Genomic DNA, 20,648 nt, shown 5'->3' with positions numbered 1-20,648 from the left:
CACTGCTCCTGGCTGGACCCAGCAGGGCCAGTAGGTCTTTCTCATTTCCCGGCTCTGCACGTGGATTCTAAGGCTGAGACTGAGACCAGCCCCTGTGAGACATGCTGTGTGGTGGGGCCATCCTCTCACCCTCAGTCAGCTCTCTGCACTCTGGATCCAACCTCCTGTCTACAGCCATACCACCCTGAACGCACCTGATCTCGTCTGGATCCAACCTCCTCCCTGACTTACAGGCTCTCCCCCACCCTGAATTTCATCTTATGTTCTCATATTAAAACAGGTAAGGAGCCAATGTGGTGCGATGGTTGAAGCTGGAATGCCATGTCATAACGCTGACTGGGGCCCCAGCTTTTGATTCAGCTTCCTGTTAACTTCCCTGGGGAAGAAGCAGAGAATGACCTGAGTCTCCGAATCCCTGTAGCTCCCACGGGAGACCCCGAAAGAATTTCTGGATCCTGGTTTCAACCTGGTCCTGCCCCAACCATTGCTCAGCCCCTCTCCTGGAGGAAAAACTGGCAGGATACTGCGGATGCTGGCACACTTCTCGGGGGAGGGGGGAAGCTTGCTTCATCTGATTGACAGGTGTGGGTGCTGGGCGAATCACCTGGGGTTTGGAAGCCGCCGAGAAGGGAAGATGGTTTGGTTCCTTCAGCAGGGCTGGGCTCAGCCAGGAAGCATCCAATTTTAGCTCTGTCTTTGATGACAGAATCCTTGTGGGTTTATTACCTAATGAGGATTTACATTGGGACTAGCAGTGAGGGCTTTCAAGGATAGAAGGCAGGCTATTTATAGGTGTTAGGATCCATGCAGAACCTTAGCACACTTCCAGAAGTTGCAGTGTGGCTTCCTTTTAAGGTTCCTTTGTGGTTCCCTTCTTTGTGACTGATGGGCTCTCCAGGCTCCCTGCTAAGGTCAGTCTAATATTTCTAACACCTGGAGCAAGAGATTGTTGACTTGGGCTCAGCACACTATTTCAAAGGAGAGCCAGGAAGAGTTTACTTCACTCCAAGTTATATGAGCTCATCTCTGCACCAAAAATAATATGAAAAAAAAAATAAAAAAGGAACGGACTTCATCCAAAGCTCCCATTCTGAGACCTTGAGCAGCAGAGTGGCTGTGGTTTGGGTATGGTTTCTCCTGGCATGGGTGGGATGTGGAAAGCTTCCCATAGTGTGGCAGAGTTGAAGTGTCAGGATCTTAAACAGGTTTGACCTAGTTCGTTCTCTCTCTCTCTCTCTCTCTCTCTCTCTCTCTCTCTCTCTCTCTTCACCCTCCCACTGGCTTCCCATTGGAGTTGTGATCTCTAGCTGCACATGTTCTCCTACCATTACTGTCTGTCATGATGCGATTCAATCAAGAGTTAAGCCAGGGCACCACCAGGAACCTCCAAAAGTGTACTAAATGAACATCTTCCTCTTCATAAGCAGCCTGACTCACAAAGATCATTACACTATCTCAGAGCAGCCTAACACAAGGGTATTTTTTTTTTGAGGCAGTTAATATTGCTACTTAACAAAGTGACTCAGATTGTCTCTCTGTAGTCATCCCAAAAGTGTCGGCACTGACACCCTCAGGGCACCAGCCCTGCAGGAAATGTGACGTATAGCGGGTAAGAGCACGGGGTCAGAGGGCAGGACTGAGAGCTGGGCCAACCCTTACATAAGCTTTTCACTTTAGGTAAGTCACTCCCTATGTGCTAATCTCCTCACGCATAAAGAAAAAAATTTTTTAACTATAGTAATTCATTTTAGGAATACTGTGAGCACAAAATCAGCGTCTAAGATGCTTAGGTCATTGCCAGCAACATAATAGATCCTCAACAAATGTTGATAATAGCTCTTCCTTTACATACACTTATTTGAGACCTTGTGATTGCATTCAAATATTTAACCATGCAGTCCCTCCTGTGAGCCAGTTTGTTTTACATAGCTAATGATATTGACATATATACTTAAGGAGGAGGATGAAGAGGGATGAAGGAGGAAAGCAGGCAATGAAAGCCACTTATTAAAAGATTTCTTCCCAAAACGTGTAGGTGATAACACTTACGGCTTACGCTTCAAGAGATGTTGGATTATCACCCTAGAAGAAACACGTTTAATGCCAGGTCACTAGAAGTGCTCTCATTTCTTATTTTAATAGATGTAATAAAAGGAAGTCCTTGTTTCTGAAGTGCTCCACCTTTTTTTGTTTTTAAAATAAATTTATTTATTATTTTATGATTAGGTTCCATAGGCTCTGGAAGTTTCCATCCCTATTCCCCAAACTTCCACCCCATCACTGACTCCCCCATATCATTACAATATCGTCTTTCATAATAAGTCTGAAGTCCATCTGTTATCTAAGTGTATCCTGACATTTTAAGTATGCACAATGGCAGAGAGTCCAGTATCCTGCTGTCAAGATATAGTGAGCAGCTTCGTTGGGAGTCCATCTTTGATTTGAAAGTGGAGATGCATAATGCATTGTTTCTTCACATCTGGATATGGTAGTCTCTGTTACAGTTACCATACATCCCCCCAAAATGAAAAACCATAAAATAAAGTCAACAACAGGAAGAAAAAAAAATGAAAAATTAACAACATGAACACAGCTTGGCCGCTCCAGCGCCGAGTGGGAGGGTGACTGAGAACAGGCACGTGGCCGTAGCCCCTTGAAGCAGTCCCTGCAGATCGCTGTTTGCCTGGGTTTCTTCAACGCATCATTTCCTTCTTCTTCCTGAGTCCTTCAGGAGGGGACAGGAGATCAGGAGGGAGGGCTCACACTCACCCCAGGACAGGGCACCTGGGCTGATGCTTCTGTCTTTGGGTATTCTGAAGTCTGTGATCCCGACCATGGCTCTTGTGCAACATGACCTGATGTTCACTGTGCAGGACATTGAGGTCTTCACTGGGCTCCTCTAGCTTCATGCCGTCCTGAGCAATGGTCATTCGCCTCCCCAGGTCCCCAGGCCCCAGCCTCGGACCAGGAGACTCCCAGGCTTCTTTGAGGATTCTTCTAACCTCTCTGTGTTTAATTCTTGCCTCCCGAGAGGACATAGGAGTGGAGGCTTTCCAGTCAACTCCCAGCTGCTCTGTTCCAGCCTAGCTGCTCCATGAGCACCTGCTTGCTGAACTCCACTTTTTTCCTAAAACCCTTTGCATGGGTTTGCAAAGCTTTCCTTCCAACTCTCTATGTTCGGCACTAGAAGTCTGCTTGCTGAAACTCACAGATCTTTTTGTGTCTCAAAGAAGGACAGCTCTTGTCAGTCAAAAAAAAAAAATCATGTGGTTTTTGGACTGTTATCTTTACAGCGGATTTCAAGAGCCTGCTTTAAAAGAGCTCAAAAGTCCAACAGTCAGGAACTTGACCTTTCCTTCAGACAGGATCATCCTTTAAGAGCTGGAGGACTGGGGGCATCCTGAATGCTGGTAGAAGTATGGGAAGCCAGGCAGGGAGAAAGCAAGATCCTCAGCTACATGCAGCCACGGACACCCATTAGGTTCCCCGGAAGACAGGTAGCGGTCTGGATACCAGGACCTCTGTGCAGGGGGTCTTTACCAATGCGTTCTCATTCAGATACGATCCCAGTCACTTCGGGTGGTCCCTAACACAATGACAACTGGTGTCTTGAGAACAAGAGAGGAGACGCACAAGAAAGACAGCGATGTGGTAATGAAGACAGTGACTGGAGAAATGCAAATATAAGCTGAGGAATGCCAGCTGGGAGCTAAAAGTAGCAAGAAAGATGGAAAGGTAGCCCAACGAACAGGTGCTCTCAGACTCCCAGCCTCTAAAACTGTGAGACTCAGGGTCTGTTGTGTTTCAGCTAGGCAGTGGATGTGGCTTGTGACAATAGCCCTAGGGAACTGACACCATGACCTAGAGAAGGGACTGTGACCACCATGAGGTGACAACCCACCCTCCCTCTCTTCTGCTAACAGACTTCAAGTAGGAAAGCATGTTAGTAACCTTGACATCAACTAGGTGAACTCCTGCTCCTTCTTGGTTTACTCAAGATAGGACACTTGAGGTCAGATCTTTCCAGATTCAAGAACAGTAGGATCCAAGGACTCCAACAAGTATTGCCAGCAACATGCTGCAGCACCACTTCCCGTCCCAGTCAACCCTTCCATGTAGTCTGTTGATTCTGTGCTTTGGTGTCTTCCTCTGGATTGCTTCCCATCAGGACTCCTCCTTTTTCCTCATTCAGTCAATGATCAATCAATCCACTTTTCCCCTAAAATCTTGTTCAGCAGGAGGCCACATTGCTTAGGGCTGAAAGCACAGACCATCCAGCCAAGCTCCGTGCCGCCTCCCAGCCCCAAGCTCTTGCAAGTTCTAGCAACTTCTCTGGCTCTGTTGCCTCGTGTGTAAAATGAGGATAATAAAATGAGTGGCATTCCAGCATACGTTTGAGAGTTGAGTTCATAGACACTAACTGCATGCTATTCGGTGAGTTCATATAATTGTGTGTATATACTGTATACATTTTAAATATATATTAAAATGGTTAAATATATATGTTGTGTGCATGTATAGATGTATGTATATATATTAAATGAAAGGAACATGTGTTTTCCCCCACTCAGCTTGCTTGTTCTGCATCTCCCTCCTCTTCCTACTCTTCGCAGGGTCCTGAAGGGCGTCATGATGTGTGTACCTCCTCACCTCTCCCCACCACCAGACCTTCTCCCGTTGGAAGAGGCTGATCACTGCTCCAGTTTCAAAGCAAAATCATGAGGTCACTTGGAAAGGAAGCAGAAAGATGTGAAGTTCTGACAAGCTAGAGTTTTTCTTTAAGCTCTCGCCCAAGGAAAAGATGAAAATATTTTTAATGGACTTGCTTCTCTTAAAGAGAAAACACTGTGATCAAGGCCAAAAGAGAAAGCAGAAATGGAAAAGGAGGCACGTGGGAGGAAGAGGTCTCATAGGAGGCAAGGTGAACGTGCTGCCACAAGGAAGAGGGACAAAAGAACATTGAGACAGTTGGGGCATTGAGGTCATGGACACAGGAAGGCCCACAATGGACATGCTTGCCCCTGAGAAAGTGAGAGCATCTATGCACAAGTAAGCCATAGAGAAGGGCGGACCATCCCTCAGCCGGGGTGGACACCAACGTGATGGTGGATGCCCCAGAGGAGGCCACCACCTACGGCTGCCAAACACACTCAGTCTCATTCTTGCAGAGAGACTGCTCTGTTAGTCTCTGAAATAAATGATCCCTCTCTGAAGTGATGGGGAAAGGTAGAAGAGTCTATGAGTGGCTGCGCTTACAGAAACCAAGGACATTGCATGTCTGCTCCCTGCAGAAATGGGACCTCCGGGAGACAGTTAAGTCACCTTTCCAGCGGGCCAGGTGAAGGCTGGAAAACTGCACCTGCTGCCCAAATAGGCCCTCTCCTCATCACACGAAATCTTGCAGATTCTGTTGTCTCTTCCACCTGGTTCAGTGTCTGTTCATCTGTGTTAACTTATGCATCTACAGATGAAATTCATGGGAGGGGCGTTGTTTGGCCTACCAGTTAAGATGATGGTTGGAACGCCTATGTCCCACTTAGGAATGTCTGGCTTCAACACCAAGCACAAGCATCCAATTCCAAGTGGGCCCCAACACTGGTGCAAATAGGACAAGACATGGACGGAGCTCCTGGCTCCCAGCTTCCACCTGCCCCAGTCTCAAGCATTACAGGCATTTGGGAAGTGAATCGTCTGACGTCAGTGCTCTCTCTTAATGTTTCTCCTATTCCCCTCAAAATAAAATCAATAGTTTTTAAATATTCATGGAAATGTGTAGTAGAAAAATACTACATATATTTCAAAACTGCATTCAAGTAAACTTTTAAATTTCATTTTCCATGTACTTTTAGAAGTCTGCATGTGTGTGTGTAGTGTGTGACCAAGATTTGACCCTACATAATCATAGGAGTAGAGTTAGCCATTCCTGCAAGGCTACCATCTTTCTGTCTTAAATTTTATAAGGGAGACATCAGGGAATGGAGATTCATTTTGAACCAAGGACAGCCACAGGAAATATTTGCCAAAGACAGAACCAGAACCCAGGAGAACGAACAGCAACATGGGTGGTGCCTGTTTTGAACAATTCTTTCACTCTGCTGGTGATGGAGGGAATCCCACCTTAGTGGCAGCAGGAAGATGGAGCACAGGCAGCCGCACTGTGAGTGACAGATTGCAGCCACAGGGCTACACAGGGATGTACTCACGGGCCCCCCAGGAGCTGAAGGATCGTGCTGGCTGCCTATGCTTCACTTTCAAGAGCATGGGCCAATGTCCCACGTCCAACCCTGACACAGTCCTGTGCAAGGGAGCAGATTCTGTGTAGTGCAGCCAGTTCAGTGCGGCGAGGTCACCACTGAATTCCAACCCCTGCGTTTCTTCCAGGCCCAGCCTCCAAGGGGAAAGACTCCTGATTAACTCAGAGGAACTTGGTGCCTTTCTCTTCTGAACTCCAGAACACTCACTCCTCCAATGGTGTCTTTCTTTTGTGCAGATGATAACTGCTTGTATTCCATTGCATTCCCCCAAATATGACAATGTAGCCACTACAGGCCAGACTTTCTGAGTTCTAATAATGATAATGTAGCCACTGCAGGCCAGGCTTTCCATAGATGACCTCTCATCTTCGCAGGGCTCCACAGAGGAGGTGTTTTTCTCTCTTTTGCCTAGGCTTGAAGACTTGAGATAGAGAGAGGAGAGAACCCCACCTTAGAAGATGAAAGTGTGAGTCCAACCCAAACTTTTCAGGCTGATACCTGCTCCTCACGCCTTCAGCTGCCTCCGCGCCAGGGGTTGTGATTTACCTGTGACATCCAGGTAAACGTGTTCTGCAGCCTGGACAGGATGAGGGCCACTCTGCATCTAATCACATCTGTTTCCTGCGTGTGACACAAGCAACTCATTTTTACAAGGACCAGGAATGTGTGGTTAATCCTCAACACACCAGGCCCTCCCTAGGCACATGGGCCTCTCCCTGCTGGAGACAGAGTGCATGACACGTGTTCAGTCTGAGCACACAGACCATGCCCAGGTTCCTCACTATGCTCTGTGTATGCACACCTCATTTTCCATCAGAAGTCATGTCCCCAAGGTCACGGACTTCTAAGGGATGGGAGCTGGAACTCTAGGCAAAGAGAATGCCTCACCTCCGTCTTCCTTGCTGCTCGTACTCCTGATCCCCCTCACAGGGGAGAGAGCAACCTTCCTCCTCTTACTTCATTTCCTGCTGAGCTGCACCTCATATCTCATTACCCCTCTCCCCCAAGACACCTCAGAACTCACCTGCCATTAGCCCCAGTGCTGTGCACTCCGCACCCCAAACTCTTATTCCTGTCTCTTCCCGCCTATCCCTGCAGCCCCTGCCCTGGCCAGGCACCCATTCTCCCATAAGAATGTTGTTCCCAAGCAGTCCCTGAGGACTCCAATGAGTCTCCTCTATCCCCTTCTATGTGATCCTGTGGAATCTGTCTTCCTGAGGCAGCAGCAAGTTGATCAACTAACCCTTCCTTTAACATCTGTGGGTGACTTCCTGTTACCACTGGCCATGACACTCAATGTCCCTCCAGTCTGGCTCTGTCCATGGCTCAAACTGCACTCTGACTGCTATTTGCAGCAGTAACTCCAGCACATTACACCATTCTGTGTTCCTTGCACATTTGCAGGGTCTCAGCTTGCATGGGGGATGCTTGCCTGTGTCTATCTCTTGCCCAGTTTCACACTCCCTCCAGCTGTTGCTCACCTCTGGAGCAGATGCTCCAAAGGGGACAGAATAGCCAATGTAGAGTAGGTGCTGATCATGGGCCGGGCGCCCAGCATGATTTCCTGTAACCCCAGTCCCATCTCCAACCACAGCTGTCCAGAAAGGCCATCTTCGCAGTCCAGATGCTAAAACATAGACAGAGTGGGAGGACTGTGCCACCTTCCTCAAGGCTCCTGATGAGTGACAGACGCTTGGATCATACCCCATGGGCCCAGATTCCTCTTCCTGCTTTGTTCCCTGAGCCGGCAACACAAGGCTTTGCACAGGAGGCTGGAGGGGGCTGGTGACAGGAGGTTGTGCTTGGGGACCCTGAGCCAAACAAGAAGCTGCTTGTGAGGGACCTTTGAAGACTCAGTGAGGGAGCACTTTCAGGATCTGAGTCACAGGAGTTATCCAGTTGGGTCAGGGCCAGCTACAAACCCTGGGTCTGCTCAGACTGAACATGGATCAAAGCAGGAAGGGGTGCGTGTTTGGCCTGGTGGTTAAACTGCAGCCTGAGATGCCCAGATGCTATAGCAGAGGGCATGGACCCAGGTCTTAGTCCTGATGTCCATCCCAGGATGGATGTTATGGATATGCGCTACAGCCCAACTGGTTGGGTCCCTGCCACTTGCGAGGAAGATGTGGACAGAGTGGCTAAGTCTCAGTTTCAGCTCAAACAGGCTCTGGATGCTGCAGACTCCTGTGGAGTAAACCAGTAGACATGAGATCTTGCTCGCCCTCTCCCTCTCTCTCATGTGCACATACTTTGCCTTCTCAGTAAATAAATACTGAAGAAGAAAATTAACACCTCTGTGAACAAGGATTGATGCCACCTGTTTCACGAGTATACAAGATGAACAGGAAACGCATATCAATTTTCTTGAGCAAGGAAAACACTCCACACCTGTGCCATGAACATGGGGCTGATGCACATTAAAAACGGTGCTTCCTTGTGGCAGGAGGGTCCACCCAGCTCGCGGCTTCCAAGGGACCAGTTGTCTTTGCAAAGAGACTTTTCCCAGACCCAAGTCCTATTGGTCAGAGAGAGCAGGTTCTTAAGATGCCTTATTTACATAAAAACACACTCGATGTTGTCAATATTTAAAGTTCTTCCTTCACATGCCCCGAGTGAGGAAAGTTCACCCTCACTGGCAAGCAATGAGGATTTTTAACTTTTTCATTTTAACTTTTTACTAGTTTTTAACAGATTCAATGCATTTTGTACATACAATACTAGGAACGAATAGTTCTTCTCTCCCTCCCACCCTTTTTCCTCCTTTTCTTTTTTTTTTTTTTTGTATTTTTTTCAGATAACATATTTTAAATCTGCACAAAAAAAATCCAATACATCACCTAACAGTAAGTTTAACAAAGAAAAAGCAAAAAAAATCCAGTTTGGTGGGAATACAGGCAACATTAATAATGATTGAATAATGATTGAATGGGAAAATGGCCATTTCACCCACATACAGTAAATTATAAAGTAATTACAGATCATTAAAACCATGGTAGTATAACACACTTAACGATTGGTTTGACAAAAGCATAAAACAAAGTTTTGCAAAGCTGTATTTGCAGATAAGTAACGCCAGAGCTGCCACTAATGACTCTCGAGGAACTGGAGTTGATATTTTCAGCCAAAGGGTGCTCTTGGACTCGGGCCCAAATGAGCAATTCGTGAAACATGGAGACTTGCTTTGCTCAAATGTTTCCAACCTAATGAGGAATTTTTTAAGAAAATGTTTTTCCAGTGTTTCCCCCATAGGGCCTTGGATTGATTAAACTCTTTTAAGAAGCTGTCATGCCTTCTGCTTGTTCTCCTACGACTCTCGTGTTCAACGATGGCTCTCTGCCCCAGGATCCCCGGGTCAGGTGATTCCGTGTGACCGGGTTCCCTGAGTGTAAACAGGGGCTGAGACTGGAGGGAAGGCAGAACAGCAGTTCACAGACCCCAGTGAGAATGACATCTTAGATAATGACATGATTCTGCCCACATCTTTTCATTCATGGTCGGGGTAACATGCAAAACCATCACACTTTCTTACCTTTGCATCTATAAGTGAGCACTTGTTTGTTGCTTGTCTGGAAAACGCACAAAACCACACAACTGCTGGTTTTTTGGCACACGTGTACGCCAACAAGTGGACGCGAAGTCATCAAACAGCAGCAGCCTCCTTGTCCCCACCCCCAGCTCGGGTTGTGCTGCAGGATGGGGATCACTGGCCATTCAGCGCCTGACTCCATCCTCCGTGTAAACAAGTCCCGGCGAAGCCATGGGTAAACACTGGGAGGCCAGCTAAACTGACCACAGACGTGCAGTCTCAGGAACAGAGGCAGGGCTGCAAAGATCCTCTGCCCTACTATTTTTGTTCATTTCTCCCATTCACATGTTTAATGGTGGCAAACTGCAGACACATTTCCCTGGGGTGAGCCCCCTTTCAACCCTTGCTGCAACCCCTTATTTGATCCTTTGCAGGTCAAGCCTGCAAAGAGACTCATCTGGAAAAATAAATGGCAGTGGACCCATGGAGCCCACCCCTATCTGGCCCCCAGCCCCAGGGCATTCCTGGCATCCCACGCTGTCCAGGACAACATTTCAGGACAACAGTAGATCCTAAAAAGCTCATCAAAGGACAATCACTCTAAGCATTCCCAGAAGATGGGCATTGGAATACATCCACTAACACTGCAGTGACAGATGTCTCCAAATTTGGTCAACCTAGAAAGAGTGTGGTTAGAAGCTGGAACACAAGGCCAAGAGTCAGAGATGCTGGCCTGTTCCGGTCTCCTGGATGAGTCATGATGCATCCATCGTCTCGTTATCCTGTCAGACTGCAGGAGGCTAACACCACAGCGTCAAACTCCCCATGTTATCCCACAAGCAAATTATCATGACGGGTCTCTGAAATTTAAGCAGACATGTTGGAGCCAATAGTAAGGGGACTGGAGTGGCTCAGACACGGGGGCATTTTCCAAACATTTGATTTATCACAGATCTCACACCTTGGGGACCAGCATGGAGGCTAACACTCTGCATGCAGCACTGACATCCCATACAGGCACCTGGTTGTGACCTGGTTGCTCCACTTCCCACCCACCCCCCTGCTTACGGGCTGGGAAACAGCAGAAGATGGATGAAGGCCTTGGGTCTCTGCAATCACATGGCAGACCCAGAGGATGCTCTGTCTCTGGGTTTCAGACGGACTCAGCTCCAGAAGTTGCAGCCATCTGGGGAATGAAACAGCAGACAGATGTCTCTCACTCGCACTCTCTCCTTCTCGCTCTTGCTCTATCTATCTCTCCTTGCCTCTGTAAATCTGCCTTTAAAATAAAAATAAATAAACAAATATAAAATAAGAAATCCCACATTTGTGTTTCAAGGGAGCAGACACCAAGGGGAAAGTGGCTATGATCATCGCACTGGCCGCCCCCCACTTGCTAACATCAAACCTCTTCCCAGCCCCGCCACATCCTTCACTCGGTCAAATTCCAACATGACGTGTTCCCAGATCAGGACAAATGGCATCTACAAGCCCTCAATCATTCCTTCCACTAGGATGGCTGTCCTCTTAGGCAACTAGGAGAAAAATCATAAGGCAGCAAGTCCGTGTCACTGATCTACTTTGCTATTGTTGCACTCGCTTAGTGCTTACTCTGCAAAGAACCACCTTGACCTCTAGTACATTCTCATGTTTATACTTCTATGTCATGAAATAGCCCTAGTAAAGAGATGTCATCAACATCACAGTCACAGATGAGCAAGCGGAAGCAGGACAGGGGAAGGAAGCTGCATGGGGCCCCAGAGCCATGAATTCAATCCAGTGGTGGCTCCAGGGCCAATCCCTCCTGACGGCTGGGCTACCCAGCCTCTGGCCACTGGACTTGCTGGGCTCTGACAGTGCCACTGCTGCTCCACACAGGACTCAACATTCAACTGGGGAACCTGGAGGAAACAGAAAAAAGGCCCGCAGGGCAGGAGCACTTACCAACCAAAATCCCCCTCTTAGGTGGCACAGCTAGGTCTCCAAGTTAAAATGCTAACAAAGCCAGCACCCAACACAGGCCAGGCCTTATCTTGGCCTTTTTTCCAGCATAGTGGAAAGTCAGACCTCCAGCAGGCCAGCATTCATAGGCTCAAGTTGGCTCTCTTCCCATCACAAACTCCAACGTGCACCGAGAACCTTGAGAGTTTCAGTGGGGAACTGGTACTGGCAACCCTCCTCCTGCTGCCTCCTTCACCCCTTCAGTCTTGAATGTTGACCTACACCTGGCTGGAGCAGGTGAGGCAGCTGCTCCAGGTTGCAGACCTAGACAACAAGCATAGCAGACAGATCAAACTTGCTTCGGCACAGCCAGACTAAAGACCCTCCCTCCTCCCCAGGAGCACAGATGAAAGGGATGTGCTCAGGATATCTGGAGGTCAAGTGTATGCATAATCTAGAATTTCTGGGAGAAGTATAAAACAAATTAAACATCCCAGAAAATGTGGGAGTACCTATCATGAAGCATTAAGGGTTTTCATTAATTAATTCCAGAGCCAAAATTAAAATGCTGCCACTGAGGGGAGGTGAAGTGACTCATTAAATAAGTAGGATTTGAGACTAACCGTGGAGAAGTGGCATATGAGAAGGGTCTCAACAGGGTGGCGAGAGTTGATCCCTCAGGCCAGCACAGGGCTTCTCCCAGTGGAGCCCACTACTTAAAAGCCTGGCACCTCTCAACCATTGCTTGGTAGAGATCATGAACTCAGGGGATAAACACAGAGCTCCTAAAACATGAGTGTGGCAAAGCTTGGAGAAATGGGCTTCTGCACCACCCATCTGCCGCCAACCTCCCCGTCTCAGGCTGAGTCAGCAGACTCATGGTGGGGCCTAAGAATCTGTACTGTGAAGAGCTGCCATTGCTGGCCTGGGCACATCACTTTGACAACCACTGCTTCACAGAACAGTAGCAGGAGATAGAGGAACAGGATGAAGATGTCCACAGGGCACCTGTGAGCAGGTGCACAGGTAATCTGGTGGATCTTAGCTTTCATTTCTCCCCCATGCCACACGTCTGTCCTTCTCTCTAGTAGATGCCCAATGTGCAGGAGCTGTCATGCTGCTGGGGTTCAGGAGTCTTCCTGAGCCTCAAATTCCACATCTCACGTCAATTAGCTAACTAACGTGTGAAGTGCTGAGTCCAGAGCCTGCTCCTAATGCAACTGAGGTCCATTATTATCCTCAATAACTGCTGTTCACAAATTAGGACCAGGCACATCAGCTGGGAAGGCCGTGGGAGCCCTCAGGCAGTATTTCACCCCAAAGCACAACGCACAGTCCCCTGAAGAGACCATGCCATGACTACGACAGCACATGCACTCTGCTCCAGAAAACCCTGCCGTTACCATACCAGAGATCAGCTAAATTCTCAATCCAGAAACCCTGAATGGGCTCCAGGGCCATGACAAGGAATCTCGGTACTCTGCTATCACCTGTATTCAGGAGCAAATAGAATTTAAGACTTAGTCGCCAGAGCATGCATTGGTATAGACTTATGAGATCACTGTCTCCATCTCCCCAGCTCCCCGTACACAAGTCCCAACCCCCAGAGCCTCACAATGTGACCCTTACCTAGAAAGAGGCTCCCTGCAATGCAATCAGTTCCAGTCAGGTCATGCCGGAGCAGTTTAACCCAACTGATGAACCAATGAGAAATGTGGTTCAGACACAGATAGGCATGTAGGGTGATGCCGTGGAAGATAAAGGTGGAGTTCAGGTGATGATTTACACTATTCAAGAAAGCCAAGCTGACATCACACCAGACTTGAGGAGGGAGGAAGAGTTCCTCTCCTCCCTGGATCTCCATTCAGACCCAATTCTGTTGCCACTGTGTTCTGCTGATGCTGTCTCCCCAGACCCCAAGGCTAGACCAACGTCATTCGTTTCAGCCACTACCTCATGGTGGTGCTCCATTGCAGGAACCTAGCAGACAAGGCTCTAATGACCAAGAGGGGCCCTTTTATCATCTTTGTGTATTCAGCGTTGCCTGAGAGCAAAGAGGGCCAGGGGAAGAACGTGGCAATGTGGGTAATCGCTCCCAGGTCTCTGCCTGTTACCTGCTGGGTGGGGCTCACAGCTTACCTGCCCATGACCTGAAACACAGCTTCCAGCCCTATACATGGAATGTGACCTCTAACATGACTAGACGGTCAAGGGAAACAGATGTGCCTTATAGTCAATTATAGTGTCTTTGACGGGTGGGGCCCTGCTGGAAGACACTCTCCTGTCCTCACCTTCCTTAACCTTTAAAATTTCTAACTTGTGCATGATAAAGCTGACATTCCTCACCAGCTTGTCTCTGATGGTCCTTCAGCTGAAGAACACCATCGCCTCAACCTCGGTGACCTCGGAGTCCACTGCCAAGGCTAAACCCAGGGATGGCAGCCCAAAAGTCAGATGAGTTTATCTGGAAAAGGTGAAAGTCATGAAGGGAGCTTTCTGGAAGGCAGTTGGGTGAGGAGCAAAAGAAGAAAGACAATGCAGAAAAGAAGGATGCAGCAGGAAGGCCAAGACACGCTGGAAGAGGACATCAAGAAAGGCCTGCCCAGTGCTGTGTGTGTGTCCTTCTCGTCTGATCCAAGGACAGTCAGTGACATCATCAGGATTCACAGGGTTGAAACGAGGTCGAATTGTGACAGTGTGTGTGTGTGAATGAAGGTGAGCTGCTGTGCACACGTGTGCTTGCACGTGAGAACCTCCGTATGAGGCCAGTTCTTGCCAAGAACACAGGCACAAAGCAGCTCCACTCTCCATCTAGGCAGCATTTTTTCAGCTTCTTGCTTGGTCTTCTTTTGGTGCAAGAGTTTCGGAAGTCAACACCTTTGGTTGCAACTCTGACCAGAGGAATGAAGAAAACACTCAACAGACAAAAGGAGAGGAACTGGTTGGTGGCTTCCGTGAGAGATCAAAGGGAGACAGTGCACTGGAGCCTCAGGTTTACTCAAAGAGTAATGTCCCCATGAGCCACAAATTGATAGAGAGAAGAGGCCGTTATTAGGTGCCTGAACATCTTTGCTTTTCTGAATATTCATTTCATTTATTTGAAAATCAGAGTGACAGAGAAGGAGGGAGGATCATGAGAGAGAATGGGAAAAGGAGATAGATAGGGGGAAGAGTATCTTCCATCTGCTGATTCATTCCCTAGACGACCACAACAGTTTTTAAAATCAACAGCAACATTCTATAGATTTTTTTGAAAGTCAGAGTAACAGAAAGATAAAGTGAGCCAAAGGGAGAGATCTTCCAACCAAGAGTTCACTCCCCAAATGTCCACACATCAGCCGGGACTGAGCCAGACCTAAGCCAGGAGCCAGGAACTCTGTCCAGATCTCCCACAGGGGTGGCAGGGATCCAAACACTTGAGCCATCCTCAGCTGCTTTTGTAGGTACCTTAAGCAGGAGCTGGATCAGAAGTGGAGCAGCCAGGACTCAAATCAGCCCTCCAGTAGGGGATCATGGCATTGCAGGCAGCAGCTTAACCCTGGGAGCACTGCCCCTGGGAACTTTGAGAGATCCAGATGCTTCCAGAACCAAGGGGAAGCTGTGCATCAGAGTTAAGGGATACAGTGAGACGCCTTTCCTGGAGCAGAAGCCCAAGCAGCAGTCACACAATCAGCACTTGCAGTGCTAGGCAGAAAAAGCGGAATTTTAACAGGTGACAAAGAAGAGAACAAGAGAGAGAGAAAATGAGAATGTGGACGAGAAAGAGCAGGGAAAAGAGGACAGGGACAAGTAGAAGAGAGGTGGGGGAGGGATGAGGAGAGAGACTGTAAGTGAGATGACAAATAGGAACCAGGAGAGTGAAGTGTGTCAACAGCCAAGGCAGAGTTTCTAAAGAAAGGAACTAAAAAGGTTAAAAATCAACTCAAAATCCAAGCGGGAGAAATACCCACTGGATACAGCCATGTGGGGACTCTTGGGAAAGTTGACTTTGAGTCAAATGGAGATGCAGAAGCCAGTAGGAGGTGGGTTGAGATGTGAGTGATGTGTGGCTATAATATCCAAAGTGGCCCAAACATTGTGGGAGAGCTCGGCTTCTTTGCCTTGTTCAAATGAGCATGATTCCATGATACAGAGCAGGCAGAGCAAAGCCAACCCTGATTTGAGTTTCAAAACCTTCCCAGATGGTGTGAGGCGTTTCCCACTGTAACCATTTTGGTCTGTTTGCCAGGTAGATTGTTGGGCAGGCAGAGGTAGCCCCACCACAGCCTCAATCTCCTTCCCTCCACAGCCATTCTTGGGATTAAGAAGAGATTTGATGTACCAGTGGAGGAAGAAGCCAGGAAACACAGGACACTGTGGAAGGAGCTTTTGGTGAGAAGGGGGGCCACACACTACGTACACAGGGATGACTGTTAAGGGAAGCTTTTGTTCCAAGATGTGAGGGCTTGAACCTTGTCAACCAGACCATGGCGAGTCAGGAGTAGAGAGAAGATTCAGGATGGGCTGGGGGCAAAGTTGACCCACACTATCTGTCAAAGAGGCTGTCCCGTATCCCTCAACACATGCTAGGGGTACCAGACTTTTGTCTGTTGGATGCTAGAGAGATCTCAGTGTGGACTCTGTCCCATCAGGATGAAATCGCAATATGTGAATGCATGGGATACTGTAAAACAACCAAATCATCATTCAAGACACTACTGGACTGCACAGGAATGCTGGCTCGGAAAGGTCAGCTGTTGCCGAATATTGAGTCAGTATACAGTGAGACAGCGGGGAGGCTGTGAAGCATTCCAACTTGAGTCTTCCACAGGGCTGGCTGAAGCTTCTCTTGTAAGTGAATCTCAGACCTATGTCTCTTCTGTTCACATTGACTCCTTTCTCTCCCCTCCAAGTGCAGTGACCAAGAACACCTTCCAAGACAAGATTCCTGGGATAATGCGTCCCCCAGAATTCCTGAGTTGCACTTGATCGCTAAGGTGCTGGGGCTGGAAGGTGGAGTCCTCAAGGAACCAATGAGGTCAGGAGGATGGAGTCCACATGAATAGGACTCATGTACCTGTAAAGGTGATTCCTCAAAATTTACTCATGCCATCTAATAGGTGAAGACATAGGAACATGGCTTCTATGAATCAGGAAGAGGCTCTCGGGTGGATGTCCTATTTGTGATTTAAACCTTTGGAGGTAGCTCTATGTTATACTGGATAAAGCTACTGCCTATGGCACAGGCATCCTGTTTGGTACCATTTTGAGTCATGGCTGTTCTGTTTCAGATCCAGCTCCTGCTAATATACCCTACCAGTGTGCCTAGAATAACCGAGGCTCCTGGGTTCCTTCACACACGTGGGAGACCTGAAGAAGCTCCTGGCTGCTGACTTTCGATCAGCTCAACTCCGTCATTGTGGAATCTGGGGAGTGAACCATCAGATGTAAAACTTCTCTCACTTTCTTTGTGTGCCTCATCCTCTAACTCATCATTTCAAATACATAGATAGACGATAGTTAGATAGATAGATAGATAGATAGATGGATAGATAGATAATTTTTTCAAAACCACACAACTTTACATAGAAGGCCTGCATCCTTTACTGAGCTCCTGTGTTCAAGTCCCATCTCCCACACACTTGAGTCTCTAACCAACCACATGGGTGAAGAGGATTGAGATCTTAGGCTCCTGGATTCAGTCTGACTCAACCGAGGTCATTGCAACCATTTAGGGAGTAACCAGTGCATGAAAGATCTCTGGTTCTTTCACATAAAACGAAAATGCACTCTTAAAAATTATTTTAAGAAGATGCCCTCATCGAGTCATTCAATGATTTCATCTTGAACTTTGACCTTGCAGAACTCTGAACAATGAATCTCTATTGCTGAGAAATTATACAGTTTGGGGCCACTTTTATATCAACGTAAACATAACCAAGACAGGTGTGCTGGCTGGAACATCTTCAGTTGCTAAATTCTAATTCCTTGAATAGGGGACCAGCTTGCTGAAGTGGAATAGAATGCGACCATACACTCTGCTTACAGCATTCTTCTTGTTTCAGAAGTTTGGATACAAGTAAGAACTGGAAAGATGACACTAACTCCTGAAGGAACGTTGGAAGAGGAACATCAGAGACAGAAGTGGAGATAGTGAGACATCACTCATAAAAATGGCCTCAGCACGTCTCTGCCGTGTACCATGGCAAGGTCAGGCGCTGCGGAGGTGGGGACTGGGGTAGTGGCCCAGCTCTCCCAGATTCACAGGTTATGGGCTTTCACAATCCGAGAGCAGGAGGAAGCTTGGACATTCCAGTGCTTCCCTCTTTGCCTGCAGCTGTTCCTGTGAAGAATACTGAGGAACTCACATACTGGCCACCAGCGGTCAGTAAGAGCACTAGGACCTAACATGGGCTGGGAGTGGCCAGAAGCTGTCAGAAGTCACCAGAAGCCAACAGAAGCCGCCAGAAGACTTTCTGAGGAGGAGCAAAGAATATGTTTTGTCACACCTGAGGGAGGGAGCTGGTCTACCCTGTGGGAGAGGTGGCACTGTGAATGACGTGTTTAAGGATTAGAGATTCAATCCTGTCCTTCCTGTTCACACAGGTTTTCATGTTTGGCATTGAGTTTTAGCTACGGAGGTGCATGGAGTGCCCTGATGAGTGTCCTAGGTTCTCCTTCAGAACCAATGGGGCACCCAGTTTTGGGGGTGTGCTGGTGGCTGAAACAGAAGAGGAGTCCAGTTCAGAGAACTGTCTTTCATAAGGGTGGGCCCCTCCCAGGGAAACCTGCGCCCAGGGGTGGTTGCAAAGGCCAAGTTGCCTGAAGCAGTCACCTCAGGCATGTGTCCAGCTCCAGGATTCCCTGAGATTGTGAGGGTGCACCCCCTGCCTCAGCCATTCTCACTCCTGTGCCCATCTCTGCCTCGAGCCCGTACCCCGAGAGCACACCGAACGATACCTTTCCCAGCTAGCTTCATGGTGAGAAACAGAAGGGAGGAGACTAGGGCAGGGCTAGGGAATCCGGTGTGTATGGAGCACAGGTGACAGTAGAGAGTGGTAGGAGGGAAGGACGTGGCCAGGTGGGTAATCCTCTTCCTGAGGCTGGGGGAGAGGAAGCAGGGCAATGGAATAACCACCCACAGTTACTGAGGACCAACAGCAGGTGGTGCAGAGTGACATTCTCCTGCTTATGAGCCACTCAGGTCCCTCCTCTCTCAGTGTGCTTTCCCAGGGCTCACTCAGCGGCCTGAGCTGCAGCTCACGGACTGGGCTGGGCCCGTCTGGAACTGGCAGGACAGCACCAGAGCTGCCACATCTCCACTGGAGGGGGTTCCGCTGGTGATACAGTGCTGAGCATAGCTGCCCTCCACATGGTGAGAAGCAGGTGGAGGGTGGGTTGTGCTCTGAGTGACTGTCCCAACACCTTTCTGCTCCCTTCTCACTCTTGTGTCCTTCCCGAAACAGGTTTGGGGTACATTAACTCTGTCTGCCTCCCTGCGGCCTGAGAACTCTGAGAGACTTAGAGAGTTATGGCTGTCTAGAGAGGAATTCCTATGCCATTCATCAGCTCAGACCTCCCTTAATACGTATTCCCCATCCAACCATCTCTGTAACAACACAGCCACAGCATGTAAGATTGATCCAACAGAGGCTGCCGGGGATATGGCACACAGAAGGACCCAGCTCAGGCACCTGCCAGAAAAATGGGGCAGGGGGAGGATTTGCAAAGGTCAGAGCCCATGCAGAGCAGAAGCTGGGCTGGGTGGGACCTGGAATGGGAGTGATCAAAGCAGGAGCTGTGGACACTGTCAACAAGTAAAGCAGCAATGCACTGTCAACAAAGTAAGCAGTGGCTTTCTTTGTCACATTAAGTCCTTTGTTCAGTAGTCAGATTGCACCTCATGAACCAAGCTCAAGACCCCCAGAGGCACACAGAATACCTGAGACAAGGGAGGTAGGAAACAAGGAGCTTGGTTTAGGCTAATGGGTCTGGAGGATCACTGTGTTACTTCGCTGTGGGGTTAGAGGCTGGCAATGAGTGCTGTCGCATAATAGGTGAAACCTTTGTAGGTGGTGCTAGCATCCCATATGGGCACTGGTTCAAGTCCAGGCTGCTCCACTTCTGATCCAGCTCCTAGATAATGGTCTGAGAAAGCAGTAGAGGATGGCCCAAGTGCTTGGGACACTACACCCACATGTGAGACCCACAAGAAGCTCCAGGATCCTGAATATGGACTGTCCTAGTTCCAGTTACTGTGCCCATTTGGAGAATGAACCAGCAAGTAGAAGGTCTCTCACTGACTCTCCTTTTCTCTCTTTGCCTTTCAATAAACAAATCTCAAAAAAAAAAACAAAAACATAGAGGCTGGTAATGGCTCCTGTGACACAGGGTGCTGCAAGGAAGATAGAAATGAACCAGGGTCCTTTTGTGGGCCGAGATGGGAGTGTGGTGGCTCTCAGCATTTGAGGTTGGATTAGAACCTCATGTCCAGCACCTATGAGCCATCACTTGGTGCTCACCAATCTCACTACACATCCAGTTCTTGCTGTTTCCAAGATGGGAGAAACCAACAGGTGACCCTTCAGAAAATGATGTAACAGAATAAAATTAAAGATTACCTACTATGTGGGAAGAGGGTCCCCCTGGACCACTTGGAAAATGTGCTTAAGATCTGGGGCCTGTGTTGTGGGGCAGAGGGTTAAATTGCCCTTGCAAGACCAGCTACTCATATAGACAGCAGTTCCAGTTTTCAATATTGGGCTTCCAAACCAGCTCCCTGTTAAGGCAGCAGAAGATGGTCCAAGTACCTGGGTTTTTGACACCTGTATGAGACACCTAGCTGGAGCTCCAGGCTCTGTCTTTAGCTTGGTCCAACCCTGGTCATTCATCACAGCCATGAGGGGGTGGACTAACTAATGGGAGACCTTTTCCTCTCCTCTCCATCA

Source organism: Ochotona curzoniae, unplaced genomic scaffold, assembly GCF_017591425.1.
Source record: "Ochotona curzoniae isolate NIBS_2020 unplaced genomic scaffold, NIBS_Ocur_1.0 contig_4516, whole genome shotgun sequence".
NCBI classification, from domain to species: Eukaryota; Metazoa; Chordata; class Mammalia; order Lagomorpha; family Ochotonidae; genus Ochotona; species Ochotona curzoniae.
Note: the sequence above shows the minus strand (reverse complement) of the source record.